Raw genomic sequence first — 20,088 nt, 5'->3', positions numbered from 1 at the left:
ACCCGGCATCCAAGCCCTGAGTCATTACCTTGGCTCACCGTGGGTGAAGCCGCTCCCTGTACCTGAGAGAAAGGGTTCACAGGACCCGAAACAGCCTCCAGACCCTGGGGACTCAGTGCAGAGATTCCCCGCAAAGGTCCGAGGCATTGGATACCCAGAATGGGAAGTGGCCCGCTCGCCCCGGGCCTCCTCGCCCGGGGCTGCTCGCCCCGCGCCTCCTCGCCCGGGGCCGCTCGCCCCGCGCCTCCTCGCCCGGGGCCGCTCGCCCCGCGCCTCCTCGCCCGGGGCCGCTCGCCCCGCGCCTCCTCGCCCGGGGCCGCTCGCCCCGCGCCTCCTCGCCCGGGGCTGCTCGCCCCGCGCCTCCTCGCCCGGGGCTGTCTCTTACCATGGCTAATCATGCCTGAAGCCTCTGCCTGTACCCGAGAGGAACGGGTCAGAGTATCCCACACAGCCTCCAGTCCATGGGGTCTACGCTGAGAACCTTACGGGGAATGTTGGAGAAGTGGGAGACACAGAATCCCAAGCAGCCCCTCCAGGGGCTATGCAGCGAGCACAAAATCCCAAGGAGACAGATGCCTGACTCCGAAAAGGAAACAAACCCTTCCTCTCGGCCCAGAAATGCCGGGGTTAGGTCCGAGAGTAGGGAAACACAGAATCCCAAACACCTGCTACGAGACACGGCATCCAAGCCCTGAGTCATGACCTTGGCTCACCGTGGGTGAAGCCGCTCCCTGTACCTGAGAGAAAGGGTTCACAGGACCAGAAACAGCCTCCAGACCCTAGGGACTCAGTGCAGAGATTCCCCGCAAAGGTCCGAGGCATTGGAGACCCAGAAAGGGAAGTGCCCCGCTCGCCCCGGGCCTCCAGGCCCGGGGCCGCTCGCCCCGGGCCTCCTCGCCCGGGGCCGCTCGCCCCGGGCCTCCTCGCCCGGGGCCGCTCGCCCCGGGCCTCCAGGCCCGGGGCCGCTCGCCCCGGGCCTCCTCGCCCGGGGCCGCTCGCCCCGGGCCTCCTCGCCCGGGGCCGCTCGCCCCGGGCCTCCTCGCCCGGGGCCGCTCGCCCCGGGCCTCCTCGCCCGGGGCCGCTCGCCCCGGGCCTCCTCGCCCGGGGCCGCTCGCCCCGGGCCTCCTCGCCCGGGGCCGCTCGCCCCGGGCCTCCTCGCCCGGGGCCGCTCGCCCCGGGCCTCCTCGCCCGGGGCCGCTCGCCCCGGGCCTCCTCGCCCGGGGCCGCTCGCCCCGGGCCTCCTCGCCCGGGGCTGTCTCTTACCATGGCTAATCATGCCTGAAGCCTCTGCCTGTACCCGAGAGGAACGGGTCAGAGTATCCCACACAGCCTCCTGTCCATGGGGTCTAAGCTGAGAACCTTACGGGGAATGTTGGAGAAGTGGGAGACACAGAATCCCAAGCAGCCCCTCCAGGGGCTATGCAGCGAGCACAAAATCCCAAGGAGACAGATGCCTGACTCCGAAAAGGAAACAAACCCTTCCTCTCGGCCCAGAAATGCCGGGGTTAGGTCCGAGAGTAGGGAAACACAGAATCCCAAACACCTGCTACGAGACACGGCATCCAAGCCCTGAGTCATGACCTTGGCTCACCGTGGGTGAAGCCGCTCCCTGTACCTGAGAGAAAGGGTTCACAGGACCAGAAACAGCCTCCAGACCCTAGGGACTCAGTGCAGAGATTCCCCGCAAAGGTCCGAGGCATTGGAGACCCAGAAAGGGAAGTGCCCCGCTCGCCCCGGGCCTCGAGGCCCGGGGCTGCTCGCCCCGGGCCTCCAGGCGCGGGGCTGCTCGCCCCGGGCCTCCAGGCGCGGGGCTGCTCGCCCCGGGCCTCCAGGCGCGGGGCTGCTCGCCCCGGGCCTCCAGGCGCGGGGCTGCTCGCCCCGGGCCTCCAGGCGCGGGGCTGCTCGCCCCGGGCCTCCAGGCGCGGGGCTGCTCGCCCCGGGCCTCCAGGCGCGGGGCTGCTCGCCCCGGGCCTCCAGGCCCGGGGCTGCTCGCCCCGGGCCTCCAGGCGCGGGGCTGCTCGCCCCGGGCCTCCTCGCCCGGGGCTGCTCGCCCCGGGCCTCCTCGCCCGGGGCTGCTCGCCCCGGGCCTCCTCGCCCGGGGCTGCTCGCCCCGGGCCTCCTCGCCCGGGGCTGCTCGCCCCGGGCCTCCTCGCCCGGGGCTGCTCGCCCCGGGGCTCCTCGCCCGGGGCTGTCTCTTACCATGGCTATTCATGCCTGAAGCCTCTGCCTGTACCCGAGAGGAACGGGTCAGAGTATCCCACACAGCCTCCAGTCCATGGGGTCTAAGCTGAGAACCTTACGTGGAATATTGGAGAAGTGGGAGACACAGAATCCCAAGCAGCCCCTCCAGGGGCTATGCAGCGAGCACAAAATCCCAAGGAGACAGATGCCTGACTCCGAAAAGGAAACAAACCCTTCCTCTCGGCCCAGAAACGCCGGGGTTAGGTCCGAGAGTAGGGAAACACAGAATCCCAAACACCTGCTACGAGACCCGGCATCCAAGCCCTGAGTCATTACCTTGGCTCACCGTGGGTGAAGCCGCTCCCTGTACCTGAGAGAAAGGGTTCACAGGACCCGAAACAGCCTCCAGACCCTGGGGACTCAGTGCAGAGATTCCCCGCAAAGGTCCGAGGCATTGGATACCCAGAATGGGAAGTGCCCCGCTCGCCCCGGGCCTCGAGGCCCGGGGCTGCTCGCCCCGGGCCTCCTCGCCCGGGGCTGCTCGCCCCGGGCCTCCAGGCCCGGGGCTGCTCGCCCCGGGCCTCCTCGCCCGGGGCTGCTCGCCCCGGGCCTCCAGGCCCGGGGCTGCTCGCCCCGGGCCTCCTCGCCCGGGGCTGCTCGCCCCGGGCCTCCAGGCCCGGGGCTGCTCGCCCCGGGCCTCCTCGCCCGGGGCTGCTCGCCCCGGGCCTCCAGGCCCGGGGCTGCTCGCCCCGGGCCTCCTCGCCCGGGGCTGCTCGCCCCGGGCCTCCAGGCCCGGGGCTGCTCGCCCCGGGCCTCCTCGCCCGGGGCTGCTCGCCCCGGGCCTCCAGGCCCGGGGCTGCTCGCCCCGGGCCTCCTCGCCCGGGGCTGCTCGCCCCGGGCCTCCTCGCCCGGGGCTGCTCGCCCCGGGCCTCCAGGCCCGGGGCTGCTCGCCCCGGGCCTCCTCGCCCGGGGCTGCTCGCCCCGGGCCTCCTCGCCCGGGGCTGCTCGCCCCGGGCCTCCTCGCCCGGGGCTGCTCGCCCCGGGCCTCCTCGCCCGGGGCTGTCTCTTACCATGGCTAATCATGCCTGAAGCCTCTGCCTGTACCAGAGAGGAACGGGTCAGACTATCCCACACAGCCTCCAGTCCATGGGGTCTAAGCTGAGAAACTTACCGGGAATGTTGGAGAAGAGGGAGACACAGAATCCCAAGCAGCCCCTCCAGGGGCTATGCAGCGAGCACAAAATCCCAAGGAGACAGATGCCTGACTCCGAAAAGGAAACAAACCCTTCCTCTCGGCCCAGAAACTCCGGGGTTAGGTCCGAGAGTAGGGAAACACAAAATCCCAAACACCTGCTACGAGACCCGGCATCCAAGCCCTGAGTCATTACCTTGGCTCACCGTGGGTGAAGCCGCTCCCTGTACCTGAGAGAAAGGGTTCACAGGACCCGAAACAGCCTCCAGACCCTGGGGACTCAGTGCAGAGATTCCCCGCAAAGGTCCGATGCATTGGAGACCCAGAATGGGAAGTGCCCCGCTCGCCCCGGGCCTCCAGGCCCGGGGCTGCTCGCCCCGGGCCTCCTCGCCCGGGGCTGCTCGCCCCGGGCCTCCTCGCCCGGGGCTGCTCGCCCCGGGCCTCCTCGCCCGGGGCTGCTCGCCCCGGGCCTCCTCGCCCGGGGCTGTCTCTTACCATGGCTAATCATGCCTGAAGCCTCTGCCTGTACCAGAGAGGAACGGGTCAGACTATCCCACACAGCCTCCAGTCCATGGGGTCTAAGCTGAGAAACTTACCGGGAATGTTGGAGAAGAGGGAGACACAGAATCCCAAGCAGCCCCTCCAGGGGCTATGCAGCGAGCACAAAATCCCAAGGAGACAGATGCCTGACTCCGAAAAGGAACAAACCCTTCCTCTCGGCCCAGAAACTCCGGGGTTAGGTCCGAGAGTAGGGAAACACAAAATCCCAAACACCTGCTACGAGACCCGGCATCCAAGCCCTGAGTCATTACCTTGGCTCACCGTGGGTGAAGCCGCTCCCTGTACCTGAGAGAAAGGGTTCACAGGACCCGAAACAGCCTCCAGACCCTGGGGACTCAGTGCAGAGATTCCCCGCAAAGGTCCGAGGCATTGGAGACCCAGAATGGGAAGTGCCCCGCTCGCCCCGGGCCTCCAGGCCCGGGGCTGCTCGCCCCGGGCCTCCAGGCCCGGGGCTGCTCGCCCCGGGCCTCCAGGCCCGGGGCTGCTCGCCCCGGGCCTCCAGGCCCGGGGCTGCTCGCCCCGGGCCTCCAGGCCCGGGGCTGCTCGCCCCGGGCCTCCAGGCCCGGGGCTGCTCGCCCCGGGCCTCCAGGCCCGGGGCTGCTCGCCCCGGGCCTCCAGGCCCGGGGCTGCTCGCCCCGGGCCTCCTCGCCCGGGGCTGCTCGCCCCGGGCCTCCTCGCCCGGGGCTGTCTCTTACCATGGCTAATCATGCCTGAAGCCTCTGCCTGTACCCGAGAGGAACGGATCAGAGTATCCCACACAGCCTCCAGTCCATGGGGTCTAAGCTGAGAACCTTCCGGGGAATGTTGGAGAAGTGGGAGACACAGAATCCCAAGCAGCCCCTCCAGGGGCTATGCAGCGAGCACAAAATCCCAAGGAGACAGATGCCTGACTCCGAAAAGGAAACAAACCCTTCCTCTCGGCCCAGAAACGCCGGGGTTAGGTCCGAGAGTAGGGAAACACAGAATCCCAAACACCTGCTACGAAACCCTGCATCCAAGCCCTGAGTCATTACCTTGGCTCACCGTGGGTGAAGCCGCTCCCTGTACCTGAGAGAAAGGGTTCACAGGACCCGAAACAGCCTCCAGACCCTGGGGACTCAGTGCAGAGATTCCCCGCAAAGGTCCGAGGCATTGGAGACCCAGAATGGGAAGTGCCCCGCTCGCCCCGGGGCTCCAGGCCCGGGGCTGCTCGCCCCGGGCCTCCTCGCCCGGGGCTGCTCGCCCCGGGCCTCCTCGCCCGGGGCTGCTCGCCCCGGGCCTCCTCACCCGGGGCTGTCTCTTACCATGGCTAATCATGCCTGAAGCCTCTGCCTGTACCAGAGAGGAACGGGTCAGAGTATCCCACACAGCCTCCAGTCCATGGGGTCTACGCTGAGAACCTTCCGGGGAATGTTGGAGAAGTGGGAGACACAGAATCCCAAGCAGCCCCTCCAGGGGCTATGCAGCGAGCACAAAATCCCAAGGAGACAGATGCCTGACTCCGAAAAGGAAACAAACCCTTCCTCTCGGCCAAGAAACGCCGGGGTTAGGTCCGAGAGTAGGGAAACACAGAATCCCAAACACCTGCTATGAGACCCGGCATCCAAGCCCTGAGTCATTACCTTGGCTCACCGTGGGTGAAGCCGCTCCCTGTACCTGAGAGAAAGGGTTCACAGGACCCGAAACAGCCTCCAGACCCTGGGGACTCAGTGCAGAGATTCCCCGCAAAGGTCCGAGGCATTGGATACCCAGAATGGGAAGTGCCCCGCTCGCCCCGGGCCTCCAGGCCGGGGGCTGCTCGCCCCGGGCCTCCAGGCCTGGGGCTGCTCGCCCCGGGCCTCCAGGCCGGGGGCTGCTCGCCCCGGGCCTCCAGGCCGGGGGCTGCTCGCCCCGGGCCTCCAGGCCGGGGGCTGCTCGCCCCGGGCCTCCCCGCCCGGGGCTGCTCGCCCCGGGCCTCCCCGCCCGGGGCTGCTCGCCCCGGGCCTCCCCGCCCGGGGCTGCTCGCCCCGGGCCTCCTCGCCCCCGGCTGCTCGCCCCCCCTGTTCGCCCCGGGCCTCCAGGCCAGGGCTGCTCGCCCCGGGCCTCCTCGCCCCCGGCTGCTCGCCCCGGGCCTCCAGATCCGGGGCTCCTCGCCCCGGGCCTCCCCGTCCGGGGCTGCCCGCCCCGGGCCTCCTCGCCCGGGACTGCCCGCCCCGGGCCTCCCCGTCCGGGGCTGCCCGCCCCGGGCCTACTCGCCCGGGGCTGCCCGCCCCGGGGCTCCTCGCCCGGGGCTGCCCGCGCCGGCCTCCTCGCCCGGGGCTGCCCGCCCCGGGCCTCCTCGTCCGGGGCTGCCCGCCCCGGGCCTACTCTCCCGGGGCTGCCCGCCCCGGGGCTCCTCGCCCGGTGCTGCTCGCCCCGGGCCTCCTCGCCCATGGCTGCTCGCCCCGGGCCTCCTCGCCCCTGGCTGCTCGCCCCGGGCCTCCAGGCGCCGAGCTGCTCGTGCCCGGGCCTCCAGGCGCCAGGCTGCTCGGCCCTATTCCTCCACGCCTGGGGCTGCTATGCCCTGTGCCTCTAGGCGCGGGATGCTCACCCCCGGCATGCTCGCCCAGGGCTGCTGGCCCCGGCCCTCCAGGAGCGGGGCTGCTCGCCCCGGGCCCCCAGGCGCCGGGCTGCTCCACCCGGGGCCTCCAGGAGCGGGGCTGCTCAGCCCCGGGGCTCCAGTCACGGGGCTGCTCAGCCCCGGGCCTCCATGCCCGGGCTGGCTCATCCCCGGGACTCCAGACAGGGGGATGCTCGCTGTGGTTCACTATGGCTGAAGCCGCTCCGTGTACCTGAGAGAAAGGGATCACAGAATCCCAAACAGCCTCCAGAACCTGCGGTCTCAGCTCAGGATCTCCAGGGGATGGTCCGAGAATTCGGAGGGACAGAGAAACCCAAGCAGCCCATCCTGGGATGTGCAGTGAGCACAAAATCCCAAGGAAGACATAAGCTAGAATCAAAAAACCCTGTGGTGTCAGCACAGAAACTCCCGGGATAGGTCAGATGGCTGCGAGACACACAATCCCAATCAGGTGCTGCGAGTCCCGGCTTCGAGGCCCGGAGTCAATAACCATGCCTTTGCATGGCTGAAGCCACTCCCTGTACCTGAGAGAATGGGGTCACACAATCACAAACACCCGCCAGACCCTGGGTTCCCTGCTCAGAAACTCCCAGGGAAGTTCCAAATGATTGGAGACACAGAATGGGTAGTGCCCCTGCTCACCCCGGGCCTGCAGGCATCGGGCTGCTCAGCCCTGGACCTCCACGCCTGGGTCTGCTCTGCCCCGTGCCTCCAGGCGCGGGGCTTCTCATCCCCCGGCCTCCAGGCGCGGGGCTGCTCAGCCCCGGGCCTCCACGCCTGGGTCTGCTCTGCCCCGTGCCTCCAGGCGCGGGGCTTCTCATCCCCCGGCCTCCAGGCGCGGGGCTGCTCAGCCCCGGGCCTCCAGGCGCGGGGCTGCTCAGCCCCGGGCCTCCATGCATCGGGCTGCTCAGCCCTGGGCCTCCACGCCTGGGTCTGCTCTGCCCCGTGCCTCCAGGCGCGGGGCTTCTCATCCCCCGGCCTCCAGGCGCGGGGCTGCTCAGCCCCGGGCCTCCACGCCTGGGTCTGCTCTGCCCCGTGCCTCCAGGCGCGGGGCTTCTCATCCCCCGGCCTCCAGGCGCGGGGCTGCTCAGCCCCGGGCCTCCAGGCGTCGGGCTGCTCAGCCCTGGGCCTCCACGCCAGGGTCTGCTCTGCCCCGTGCCTCCAGGCGCGGGGCTTCTCATCCCCCGGCCTCCAGGCGCGGGGCTGCTCAGCCCCGGGACTCCACGCCCGGGGTCACTTACCATGGCTTACCATGGCTTAATCCGCTCACTGTACCTGAGAGAAAGCGGTCACAGAATCCCAAACAGCCTCCACACCCTGGGTTCTCACCTCAGAAACTCCCGGGGAAGGTCCGAGAAATGGGAGACACAGAATCCCAAGCAGCCTCTCCAGGGACTGTGCAGCGAGCACAAAATCCCAAGCGAGACACAAGCTACAATCCCAAAAAGCCTCCAGACCCTGTGGTCTCAGCCCAGAAATTCCCGGGAAAGGTCTGAGGGATGCGAGACACAGAATCCGTTGCACCCCCTGCGAGCCCCGGGCCTTCAGGCCCTGAGTCACTTACCATGGCTGACCGCACTCCCTGTCAGGGAGCTGAAGCCGCTCCCTGTACCTGAGAGAAAGGTGTCACAGGATCCCAAACAGCCTCCCGACCCTTTGGTCTCAGCTCGAAACTCCCGGGGAAGGTCTGAGGAATGGGAGACCCAGAATCCCATGCAGCCCCTCCACGGTCCCTTCTGATGATGAGGAATGGATTCAGGAGACCAGCAAGGAGGCCCTGCATTAATTGAGCTCTTGTGCCCTCGTGCACCTTACCCGCTGCCACCAATAGCACCAATCCAGGTGGCCTCCATGGGGGCAAATGGCACAATTTTTGTGGCGAGTCACATGGTGTCCCATAAAGCTCCCCCTGATGACATATTGAGGCATGGGGAGGGCAGAAGTCCATAGTCTGAGATAGGTTCCTTCGACATCACCCAGGAGAGTTGGGTGTAAGCATACGGCTCCTTCTACATCAGCCAATCCTATCTACATCAGGGACCCTGAACCCTGTGAGCCCCTTTTTCCTTCCAGCTTAGGGAAGCAGCCGGCCCTCCAGCAGCTTTTGGGTCATGGCTGGGCCACCAACGGTAAATATCTGGCTGTCCACATGCTGCCAGGATTGCTTTAGCTAATGTCAATATGAGCAGCTGCTGTATGGGGGATTCTCCTCCATTTTGATCAGGCCTGGGACAAAACATGATGAGAGAGAGAGAGAGAGAGAGAAAGTAGTTCCCTGTGGTCCTGGACAGGGCTGCATGCACAGAGCAGATAGCCTGAAGCCTCGGGAGAGGTGGACAAAGAGACAGGAAAGGAGAGAGAAACTGGATGAGTGATAGGGGAGTTGGGCAAGACCGAGAGAGTGAAAGGAAGAAACACAGAGAGGTGTGGTTAGAGAGAAACAGAGACAAAGAGGAAGTACAAGGAGAAAAGTGGAGCCCTGGTCCAGGTATGTGGATGGGGTGAGATGGGCCAGGGGAGAGGGGATGTAGGAAGTGGCTCTGAGTGCTGGGGCAGAAAGGGCTGGTATCATGGGCATCATAGTTTCATGTCTCTAAGACTCCAACATCCCTGAGGCCAAGCTCTGCAGTGGCCATTGGAATTGAAAAGATGGGTATCTGTCATTTCTCCTGGAATTGTGGGGCTCAGCATTATGTTCTGTCATGGAGAAGGATGTCTTCAGGGAGAGTGTGCTGCTCTTTGGCAGTTAAACTCCAGAGACCGCCCTGTGGGGAGGTGTCCCTGGGTCATCTCCCTCACTGACCCCAGGCCCTGTTGGATTTCACCCCTCCCCCCACTAGTTGGCGTTCCTCGTGTTCTGAACCCAGGCATGAGGCATTGTGTTGTCCCCAGGTTCTGCAGTCTGGACCTGGCAGAGGTGGACTGTTGATAAAAAAAAAAAAAAAACATATTTGACAATAAGGTCCATATTCTCCCTCTGGAACGAGCGGTGTGCATCCAAATCGTGGGTTTCTATCCTCCTGTCCACAACCAATCTGAGGATTCCGGAAGGTAGGTGAACCCTTTACAACACCATAGTCTTCTCTTACATCATTCAAAGACAATTTGTTTTCCAAGCTTTCTTTTAATTTTGAAGAGATGGCAATTACTGATTGAAGGCATAATGGTCCTGTAGGAAATTGACCTACATGACTGATGGGCATTATTTCATCCATCCATATCTCTAAAGCACATTTCATTGGAAATCTAAGCCACGGATACATGTCGTAAATTCATAACAGGTGTGTAGCTCCCTGTAAGTTGCATGCTGACCTTGTCACATATGTGTCATCAGATATTACTAGTGACTTTTCAGATAAGCTCTAAACATCAAGATGGTCATGTTAGAGAAGCTGGTATAAAAGGAATTTCACAGATTCTAAATTAGGAATGATTTTTCATTTTTAATGTCCCTTTTTCTTTTTCCTTGTATGAGAGAACCCGAGCTGGGGATGGGGGAGAGAGTGGGAGATACTGAATCTGAGGCGGGCTCCAGGCTCTGAGTTGTCAGGACAGAGCCTGACACGGGGCTCAAACTGATGGACTGCAAGATCATGACCTGAGTGGAAGTCAGACGCTTAACCAAGTAAGCCACCCAAGCGCCCAGGAATGATAGTTTATTGGCAAAGAAAGAGAAATTAAAGATAGCATAAAGGATGTCGACTTTTAATTGAAATATTCTTCACACATTTGTTGTATTAGTTTTAGGCATACATTGTAGTCCTTCCATTTGTCTATAAATTATGTTGTACTTTAGCACAAGTGTAGCTATCATGTGAAAGCATGCAACAGTATTATTACAGGATTGACTCTTTTCCATTGGCTGTCCCTTGTATCCCTAGGACGCATTCATTCCATAGCTGGAAGCCGGTATCTCTCTCTCAAAGGTGTCCATTCTTTATCTAACCTAAACACTTAGGTGGTAAACACCATTACCTCTTGTTCAGCATGTGTAAATTGGTGATCTATTTTTCTGGGAACATCGCTTAAAGCATTACAAATGGTGTCATTACGTTAATAAATTTGGTTTCATTCTTCACTCACAAGAAAGGAGAAGGAAAAGATTTCTTTGTGCCCTAGGCCCTGTCACTAAGACCCTTCCCAGTGTAGAGAACAGGCTTAGTTGCCCAGAGCACTTTCGGTCCCTCAGCTGAGCCACCAGGGTCTTCAACATTGCAGGAATTCCCATGGTGGCCAGCAGAGAGAGCTCGAGCACCACAGACCCGGAGGCACTGGTTCCTCTGCCGAGGCAGTGATGGCCAGCAGAGGGCTCACCATCGGCTTTTCTGACCCAGGGCACCTCAGAGCAGAAAGGGCTTCTATTTATTCCAGAGAACGCAGGGCCTCTGCTGCTGCCTCAGGACAGAGAGCAGAGCTGCCTTTCCAGCGCGTTCTGCCGCCCACCCCAAGGGAGACCTGGGGAGCTTTGCAGCAACTTGGCATCTCCTGAGTCCCACAGAGTATCTGCCTTGTTGTACTGAGTGCTGAGGAGGGGGCACTGGGTGGCTTCCCTGGGCAAGCTGGTTGCTGAGCTGCACAGGCACTTGCATTTTCTGGGCTGTTTCCGTGTTTCATTCCTCCACTTCCAGGACAGTATTTGAGCAAGACATATTTTACTAAAGAACTCGTGGATTGCGGGGTCCTACGACATCACCTCATCGATGCAGTCAATGGTTTGTTCCAGATTCAGGCTTGTTTCCAGGAAGAAACCGAGCTCAGAAGTTCAGAAGAACACGAGCTGCATTCCATTAGGACATGAATACATGAAATGCTCCTCTCACGACCTTCTAGAAGAATGAGCTGGGACCCAGTTTCTGAGTCCTGCTGGAACCAGAGACCGAGGTAAGGGCACAAACTGCCCCCACATCATACATGCTTTTTTAAAAATTTCATGGTTATTTTTCCAACCTAGTGAAGTGATTGAAAACTACAGAAAACCTGGTAGGTAGGTGTCATTAACCTTATGTTATCTTTTAATTTAAATGCCAGTGAGTGAAGACACAGTGTAATATTAGTTTCAGGTGTCCAATATAGAGCAACCCTTCCACACGTCACCCGGAGCTCATCCCAGGTGCACTTCTTAATCCCCAGCAGCTGTTTCACCCATTCCCTCACCTCGCTGTGGAAGCCCTCAGTTTGTTTCCTAGTTAAGAATCTGTTTGTTTGTCACTGTGTCCTTCACCCACCCCCCCCCCTTTGTTTTGTTTTCTTGCCATGTGTTAGTGAAATCATCTGGTATTTGTCTTTCTCTGACAGGCTCTTTTTCACCCAGCATAACATACTGTCACTCCTCCACCTTGTGGCAAATGACAAGATTTCATGTTTTTATGGCTAAAGAATATTACATTCCATATACTACATCTCAACTTATTCATCACTTGATGGATGCTTGGGAAGTTTCCGTAATTTGGCTGTTGTAGAAAATGCTGCTGTAAACATCATGGTGCGTGTATCCCTTTTAGGAATTATTTTTGTATTCTTTGTGTAAATACCTCGTAGTGAAACTGCTGGATCTTAAGGTAGTTCCATTTCCATTTTTTTTTTTTTTTTGATGAATCTCCATGGAGTTTTCCAGTGTGGCTGCACCAGTTTGCATTCCTACCCACAGTGCAAGAGGGATTCTCTTTCCTCACATCCTTGGCAACACCTGCTGTTTCATCATTCATTGATTTCAGTCATTCTGACAGATGTGATGTGTTATCTCATTGTACTTTTGAATTGTATTTTCCTGAAGATCAGTATTGTTGAGCATCTTTTCATATGTTTCTTGGCCATGTGTATGTCTTCCTTGGGAAAATGTCCATTCGTGTCTTCTGCCCATTTTTAATCGGATTTCTCCTTTTTTGGGTGCTGTATGACTTTATATATTTTGGACAGTAAACCTTTATCAGATGTTTACAAATATTATTCTGTAGGTGTTTTAGTTTTGTTGATTATTTCCTTTGTGACAGAAGCTTTTTATTTTTAGGAAGTCCCATTATTTTTGGTTGTGTTTCCCTTAACTCAGGAGATATGTCTGCAAAGATGTTTGTACAGCCAATGTCAAATAAGATACTGCCTGTGTTAATTATCCTCTGGGATTTTTATGGTTTCAGGTTTCACACATAGGTCTTTATCCATGTTGGATTTATTTTTGTGTATGTTGTAAGAAGGTGGCGTTGTTGGTCTTGTTTTGTTTTGCAGGTTGCTGTCTAGTTTTTCTAAAACCATATGTTGAGGAGATTTTTTTTTTAAGTTTATGTATCTATTTTTGAGAGACAGAGAGAATGCAGAAGAGGGGCAGAAAGAAATGGGGATTGAGAATCCCACACATGCTCTGCACTGCCCTGAGATCATGACCTGAGCTGAATCCACAATCACATGCTTTGCAGCCACCCATGTGTCCCAAGACTATCTTTTTTTTTTTCCATTGGATATACTTTCCTGCTTTGTTGAGAATTAATTGACCATATAGGTTTGAGTTCACTTCTGCATTTCCGTTCTATTGATCTCTGCATTTGTGTGTAGTTGTTGTTGTCGTTGTTGTTGTTGTTGTTGTTGTTGTTGTTGTTGTTGTTGTTTTGCCAGGACCATACTGTTCTGCTCAGTACAGCTTTTTTTTTTTTTTTAATTTGTTTTTCAACAGTACAGCTTTTTAATATAACCTGAAGTCTGGAATTGTGATGCCTCCAGCTTTAGTTTTCTTCTTCAATTTTGTTTTTGCTGTTTGGAGTCTTTGTCGTTCCATACAAATCTTGGGATTATTTGTTGTAGTTCTGTGACAAATGTTTTTGTTAGTGTGATAGGGATTTCATTACATATGTAGATTGTTTTGAGGAGTGTAGACATTTAACAGTATTTTATACTTCCCATCCATGAAGGTGAAATCTATTTCCTTTTCTTTGTGTCCTCTTCCATTTCTTTCATCAGTGTTTCATAGCCTTTAGAGTGAGTACAGGTCTTTCACCTCTTTGGTTAGGTTCATTCTAGGTATCTTGGGGTATTTGGTTCAACTGTCAATGGGATTGATCCCTTACTTTCTCTTTCTGTTAATTCATCACTCATCTATAGAAATGCAATAGATTTATGTACATTGATTTCTGTATATTGTGATTTGTCGAATTCATATATCAATCCTAGCAATTTTCATTGGAGTCTTTTATGTTGTTTATAGAGAGCATCATGTCAGTTCCAAACAGCTAAAGTTCTACTTCTTCCTTGCCAATTTGGATGCCTCATTTCCTTTTTTGTCTAATTGCTGTGGCTAGGACTTCCTGTACTATGTGGAATAATAGTGGTGACAGAGGTCATCCCTGTCTTGTCCCTGACCTTGGAGGAAACACTTTCAATTTTTCCCCATTGAGGATGAGCTGAGCTGTGGGTGTTTCCTAGATGACCTTTATATGTGTAGGTAGGTTTAGTCCAAATCTACTTTGCTGAGGGTTTTTATCATGAACGGTGTGACATTTTGTCAAATGGTTTTCCTGCATCTGCGAAAAGCATCATATTGTTCTTATCCTTTCTTCTATTACTGTGGTGCATCATGTTGATTGATCTGTGAATGTGGAACCACCCTTGCAGCCCGGGAATATATCCCAGTTGATTATGGTAAATGATTCTATTAATGTATTGTTGACTTTAATTTGAAGGTATTTTAATGAGTATTTGTGCATACATACTCTCAGGCTATTGGTCTGCAGTTTTATTTTAAATTTTTTTTTAACATTTTTTTAAATGTTTATTTCTTTCCTTAGAAAAAGTACATAAAAGTGAGGGAGGGGCAGAGAGATAGGGAAAGAGAGAATCCTGGCCATGCTCCACACTGTCAATGCACGGTCCAATGTGGGACTCGAACCCATGAACCGCAAGATAATGTCCTAATCCAAAATTAAGAGTTGGAGAGTAAACCGACTGAGCCACACAGGCGCCCCGGCAGTTTTCGGTTTTAGTGGAGGCTTTATCTGGTTTTGGTATCAGGGTAGTGATGGCCTCATGAGATGAATTTGGAAGTTTTCCTTCTTTTTTATTTTTTTGAATAATTGGAGGAGAATACATATTACCTCTTACTTAAATGGTTGATAGAATTCATCAGTGAAGCCCTCTGGCCCTGAACTCTTGTGTTGGGGGGAGATTTTTTTTTCTTACTGATTTGATTTCTTTCTGTTTTCAGATTTTATGTATCTTCCTGTTTCAGTTTTGGTAATTTTCGTGTTTCTAGGAATTTGCCCATTTTTCTCAGAGTGTCCAATTTGTTGCATATAGTTTTTCATAATATTATCTTCTAACTGTATTTTTGTAGTGCTGACTGTTGTTTCTCCTTTCTTATTTGTGATTTTATTTATTTGAGTACTTTCTCTCTTTTTTGTGAAAATTCTGCCTAGGAGGTTTTCATGTTGATTACTGTTTTTAAGGAACCAGCCCCTGGTTTCATTGATTTGGTCTAGTGTCTTAATTTCTGCCTTAATCCCTATTATTTCCTTCCTTCTGCTGTTCTTCTCATTCCTTTTTTTTTTTTTTAACGTTTATTTATTTTTTGGGGACAGAGAGAGACAGAGCATGAACGGGGGAGGGGCAGAGAGAGAGGGAGACACAGAATCAGAAACAGGCTCCAGGCTCTGAGCCATCAGCCCAGAGCCCGACGCGGGGCTCGAACTCATGGACCGCGAGATCGTGACCTGGCTGAAGTCGGACGCTTAACCGACTGCGCCACCCAGGCGCCCCTGTTCTTCTCATTCCTTTAGTTGTAAGTTAGGAGGGTTTGAGATTTTTCTTGCTCTTTAAGGTAGGCTTGTATTGCTGTATACTTCCATCTTAGATTGCTTTTGCCGCATTCCAAAAGTTTTTACCAGTGTATTTTCATTTTCATTAGTTTCAGTGTATTTTCTCATTAATTTCCTGTTTGACCCATTCATTTTGTAGCATGTTATTTAACCTCCCTTTATTTGTGGCCTTTCCCCCTTTGTGTGTGTGTGTGTGTGTGTGTGTGTGTGTGTGTGTGTGTGTGAGTGTGGTTAACTTCAAGTTTCCTAGCTTTGTGGTCAGAAAAGATGCTTGGTCTGATCTCTGTCTTTGGGTACCTGTTGAGGCCTAATTTGTGACCTAGAATGTGATCATTTCTGGAGAATGCCCCATGTGTGCTTGAAAAGAATGTGTACTCCACCATTTTAGTATGGAGTGTTCTGAATATATCTGTTGAACGCATCTGGTCCAGTGTGTCATTCAAAGCCATTGTTTCCTTGTTGATTTTCTGTTTACAGATTCTGTCCATTGATGTGACTGATGTGTTAAAGTCCTCTATTATCATTATATTATTATCAATTCCTTTATGGTTTTGTTAATTTCTTTTATATTGGTGATTGCATATGGGGTGCATCAAAATTTACAATCATTGGATCTTTTTGTTTGGTTGTCCCCTTTAGTATGAGATACTGTCTATCTTCACCTCTTGTTACAGCTTTATTTATATTTTTAATATAAGCCTTAGTTGACATATAGTGCATTCTCTGTTTCGGGAGTAGAATCCAGTGATTCATCCCTTACATACAACACCCAGTACTCATCACAACAAGTGCTCTCCTTAATACTCGTCCTCCATCTAGCCCAGCGCCAACACATCTCCCTCTATCAACCCTCACTTTTTTTCTCTACAGTTAAGAGACTCATGTGGTTTGTTACCACTCTTCTCTTTTCCTGCCCCCTTCCCATGTTTTCATCTGTTTTGTTTCTTAAATTCCACATGAGTGAAATCATATGTGTCTTTCATTGATTGGCATATTTCACTTAGCATAATACATTCTAGGCCCATCCACATCGTGGCAAGTGGCAGGATTTCATTCTTTTTGAAGCTGAGTTACATTTCATTGTATATATGTATGTATATATGTATGTATATATGAGCATACAAGTGAGTACATATGCGTATACATGCACACACACACACATACACACACACACACACACACACACACACACACACACACCATAAGTTCTTTATACCTTCATCAGTTGATGGATACTTGGGCTTTCTCCATAGTATGGCTACTGTTGATAATGCTGCTATAAATATTGGGTGTATGCAATTTTACTACTAGGTATTGACCCAAAGGGTACCAAACTACACTCTCGGTTTTAAAGTTTATTTTGCCTAATACAAGTATTGCTACTGGCTTTCTTTTACATTATTGTCATGATAAATGTTTTTTCATTCCCTCCTTTAAAAGGCAGGTGACATGTGTCCAAATAAGGCTTTGTAGGCAGCATCTAGATAGACCTTGTTTTTGTTTGTTTGTTTGTTTGTTTATTTATTTATTGTCCATTCTGACACCCTATCCTTGTCTTTTGATTGGAGCATGTAGTCGGTTTACATTCAGAGTAATTATTGATAGGTATATATTTAATGACATTCTACTAGTTGTTTTGCCATTGTTTCTTGATGTTTTCTCTGATCCTTTCTTGTCTGTAACACTTTTGGTCTGTCATTTCCACTCCAAGAGTCTGATTTAAATATTCTTTTCTTTTGACTGGTAGTACATTTCTTTACTTATTTTTATACTTCTTCTTTGTTAAAATTTAAGCCCAAGTTAGTTACCTTATAGTGGAATACAGTTTCAGGGTTAGAATTTAGTGATCCATCAATTACAAAATATATCCAGTACTCATCCTAAGTGCCCGCCCCCCGAGTGCCCTTCACCTATTTAGCCCATACCCCTGTTCAGAAACCTTTCTGGAGTCCTGAGCTTCTTCCCTCTATTTAACAGTCTCTTATCATTTGACTCCCTCTCTGTTTGTATCTTATTTTTGCTTTCCTTTCACTATGTTCATCGGTGTATTAAATTCCACAGATGAGAGAAATCATATGATGTGTGTCTTTCTCTGAGATATTATGGTTAGCATAATAAAGTCTGGTTCCATCCACCTTGTTGCAAATAGCAAGATTCCACTCTTTTTGATTGCTGAGTAATATTCCACTGTATGAATATACCACATCTTCTTTATCCATTCATCTCTCAATGGTCATTTGGGCTCTTTGCATAATTTAGCTATTGTTGATAATGCTGCTATAAACATTGGAGTGCATGTGCCTCTTCGAGTCTGCGTTAGTGTATCCTTTGGATAAATGCCTATTAGTGCAATTGCTGGGTCGTAGTGTAGTTCTTTTGTTGTTTTTGTAACGAATCTCCATACTATTTTCCAGAATGGCTACACCACTTTGCATTCCCACCAGCATTGCAAAAGTGTTCACTTTTTCTGCATCATTTCCAACATCTGTCGTTTCCTGAGATGTTAATTTTAGCCATTCTGATAGGTGTGAGGGGATATCTCATTGTGGTTTTGATTTGTATTTCACTTATGACGAATGAGGTTGAGAATCTTTTCATGTATGACCAATCTGGATGTCATCTTTGTTAAAGTGTCTCCTCATGTCTTTTGCCCATTTCTTCACTGGGTTATTTGGTTTTTGGGTGTTGAGTGTGATATGTTCTTTATAGATTTTGCACAGTAACCCTTTATCTGATATGTCACCTGAAAATATCTTCTCCCATTCCATTAAGTTTCCTTTTAGTTTTGTTGATTGTGTCCTCTCCTGTGCAGAGGCTTTTTATCTTGAGGTCTCAATAGTTCCTTTTTGTTTTTATTGCCCTTGTTTCTGGAGACTTGACAAGAAAGATGTTGCTGCAGTCAGGATCAAAGAGGTAGGTTGCCTTTTTTCTCCTCTATGATTTTGATGGTCTCCTGTCTTACACTTAGATCTTTCATCCATTTTGAGGTGTGTGTGTGTGAGAGAGAGAGAGTCAGAGAGAGAGAGACAGGGAGAGACCCAGAGGTTTAAGAACATAGTCCAGGTTCATTCTTCTCGTTGTCCATTTTTCCCAGTACCATGTGCTGAAGAGACTCTTTTTTTTTTTTCCTTTTTCCTTTGGATATTCTTTCCTGTTTTGTCAAAGCTTAGTCGGCCATAATTTTGAGGGTCCATTTCTGGGTTCCCTATTCTGTTCCTTTGATCTATGTGTCTGTTTTTGTGCCCGTCCCATACTGTCTTGATGATTGCGGCTTTCTGATGCACCATAAAGTCTAGAATTGTAATGTCTCCAGGTTTGTTTTTTTCTTTTTCAACATTACTTTGGCTCATTGGGGTATTTTCTGGTTCCATACAAATTTTAGGATTGTTTGTTCTAGCACTGGAAGAAAGCTGGTGTTATTTTGATAGGAATTACATTGAATTTGTCCATTGTTTTGGGTAGGATTGACATTTTAACAATATTTGTTCTTCTAATCCATGAGCATGGGATGTTTTTCCATTTCTTTGTGTCTTCTTCAAGTTCTTTCATAGATGTTGTATGGTTTGTTCTTTTAATTTTTTTAATGTTTATTTATTTTTAAGAGAGTGAGCGAGTGAGCAAGAGCCCGTGAGCAGGGGAGAGGCAGAGAGAGGGATACACAGAATCTGAAGCAGGCTCCAGGCTCCAAGCTGTCAGCACAGAGCCCATCACAGGACTCAAACCCACAAACACGGGATCATGTCCTGAACTGAGGTCGGCACTTAAACGACTGAGCCACCCAGGCACACCTCTATTGTTTTAATGTACTGATCTTTTACCTCTTTGGTTAGATTTATCCCTGGGTATTTTATGCATTTCAGTGCATTTGTAAATGAGATCAATTCCTTAATTTTCTTTCTGTTGATTCATTATTGGTGTATAGAAATGCAATCAACTTCTGTATGTTGGTTTTATATTCTGAGACTTTCCTGAATTCCTGTATCAGTCCTAGAAGTTTTTTGGTGGAGTCGTTTGGATTTTCCACAGAGAGTATGATATCTGTGAGGAGGGAAAGTTTGACCCCTCCTTGCCAACTTGGACACCTTGTATTTCTTTTTGTTGTCTGATTGCTGAGGCTAGGACTTCCAACAGAATGGTGAATAACAGTGCTGAGAATGGACATCCCTGTCGTGTTCCTGACCTTAGGGGGAAAGCTCTCAGTTTTTCCCCATTGAAGATGTTATTAGCTGTGGGACTTTCGTATCTGGACATTCTCACATTGAGGCATGATCCTTCTATCCCTCCTTTCATGAGGTTTTTTTTTTTTTTTTCCATCAAGAAAGGATTCTGCTGCATTTTGTCAAACGTTTATTCTGCATCTATTGAGAGGATCATGTGGTTGTTATCCTTTCTTTTATCAATGTGATATATCACATCAGTTGATTTGCAGATATTGAATCGGTTGTGCATCCCAGGAATAAAATCCACCTCATTGTGCTGAATAATACTTTTTATGTGTTGTTGGATCCAGTTTGCCACTTTTTGTTGAGATTTTTTGCATCCATGGTCATCAGGGAAATTGGTCTGTAGTTTTCCTTTTTAGTGGGGTCTTTGTCCAGTTTGGACTCAAGGCCATGCTGGCCTCATAGAATGTGTTTGGAAGTGTTCCCTCCATTTTTCTGCCCATGACCTTATCTTGTTCTTTCACTTGGGATGCCTTCCTCTTGTCTTGGAATTTTGGTTGAGTATTTGCCATCTCTGTGTTACCAAAGCTCATTGTGTTACCTGCCTGTGAGTTG

The 20,088-nt window shown here is 52.5% G+C and overlaps 1 long non-coding RNA gene across 1 annotated transcript in view; it reads left to right on the top strand.

Moving 5' to 3' along the window:
• Positions 1-10,851: 10,851 nt before the first annotated feature.
• The window catches only part of LOC147573938 (uncharacterized), a 36,298-nt gene continuing 27,061 nt past the window's right edge, over positions 10,852-20,088 (top strand). Inside the window, exon 1 of the long non-coding RNA XR_015244601.1 lies at positions 10,852-11,393. This is a non-coding gene — a long non-coding RNA (uncharacterized LOC147573938). The remainder of the gene's footprint in view (positions 11,394-20,088) is intronic.

The sequence above is a fragment of the Puma concolor genome, chromosome E2 (assembly GCF_028749965.1).
Source record: "Puma concolor isolate L17-30 chromosome E2, mPumCon1.1.hap2, whole genome shotgun sequence".
NCBI classification, from domain to species: domain Eukaryota; kingdom Metazoa; phylum Chordata; class Mammalia; order Carnivora; family Felidae; genus Puma; species Puma concolor.
The sequence above is the reverse complement of the archived record's forward strand: the minus strand, read 5'-3'. Positions and strand labels throughout refer to the sequence as shown.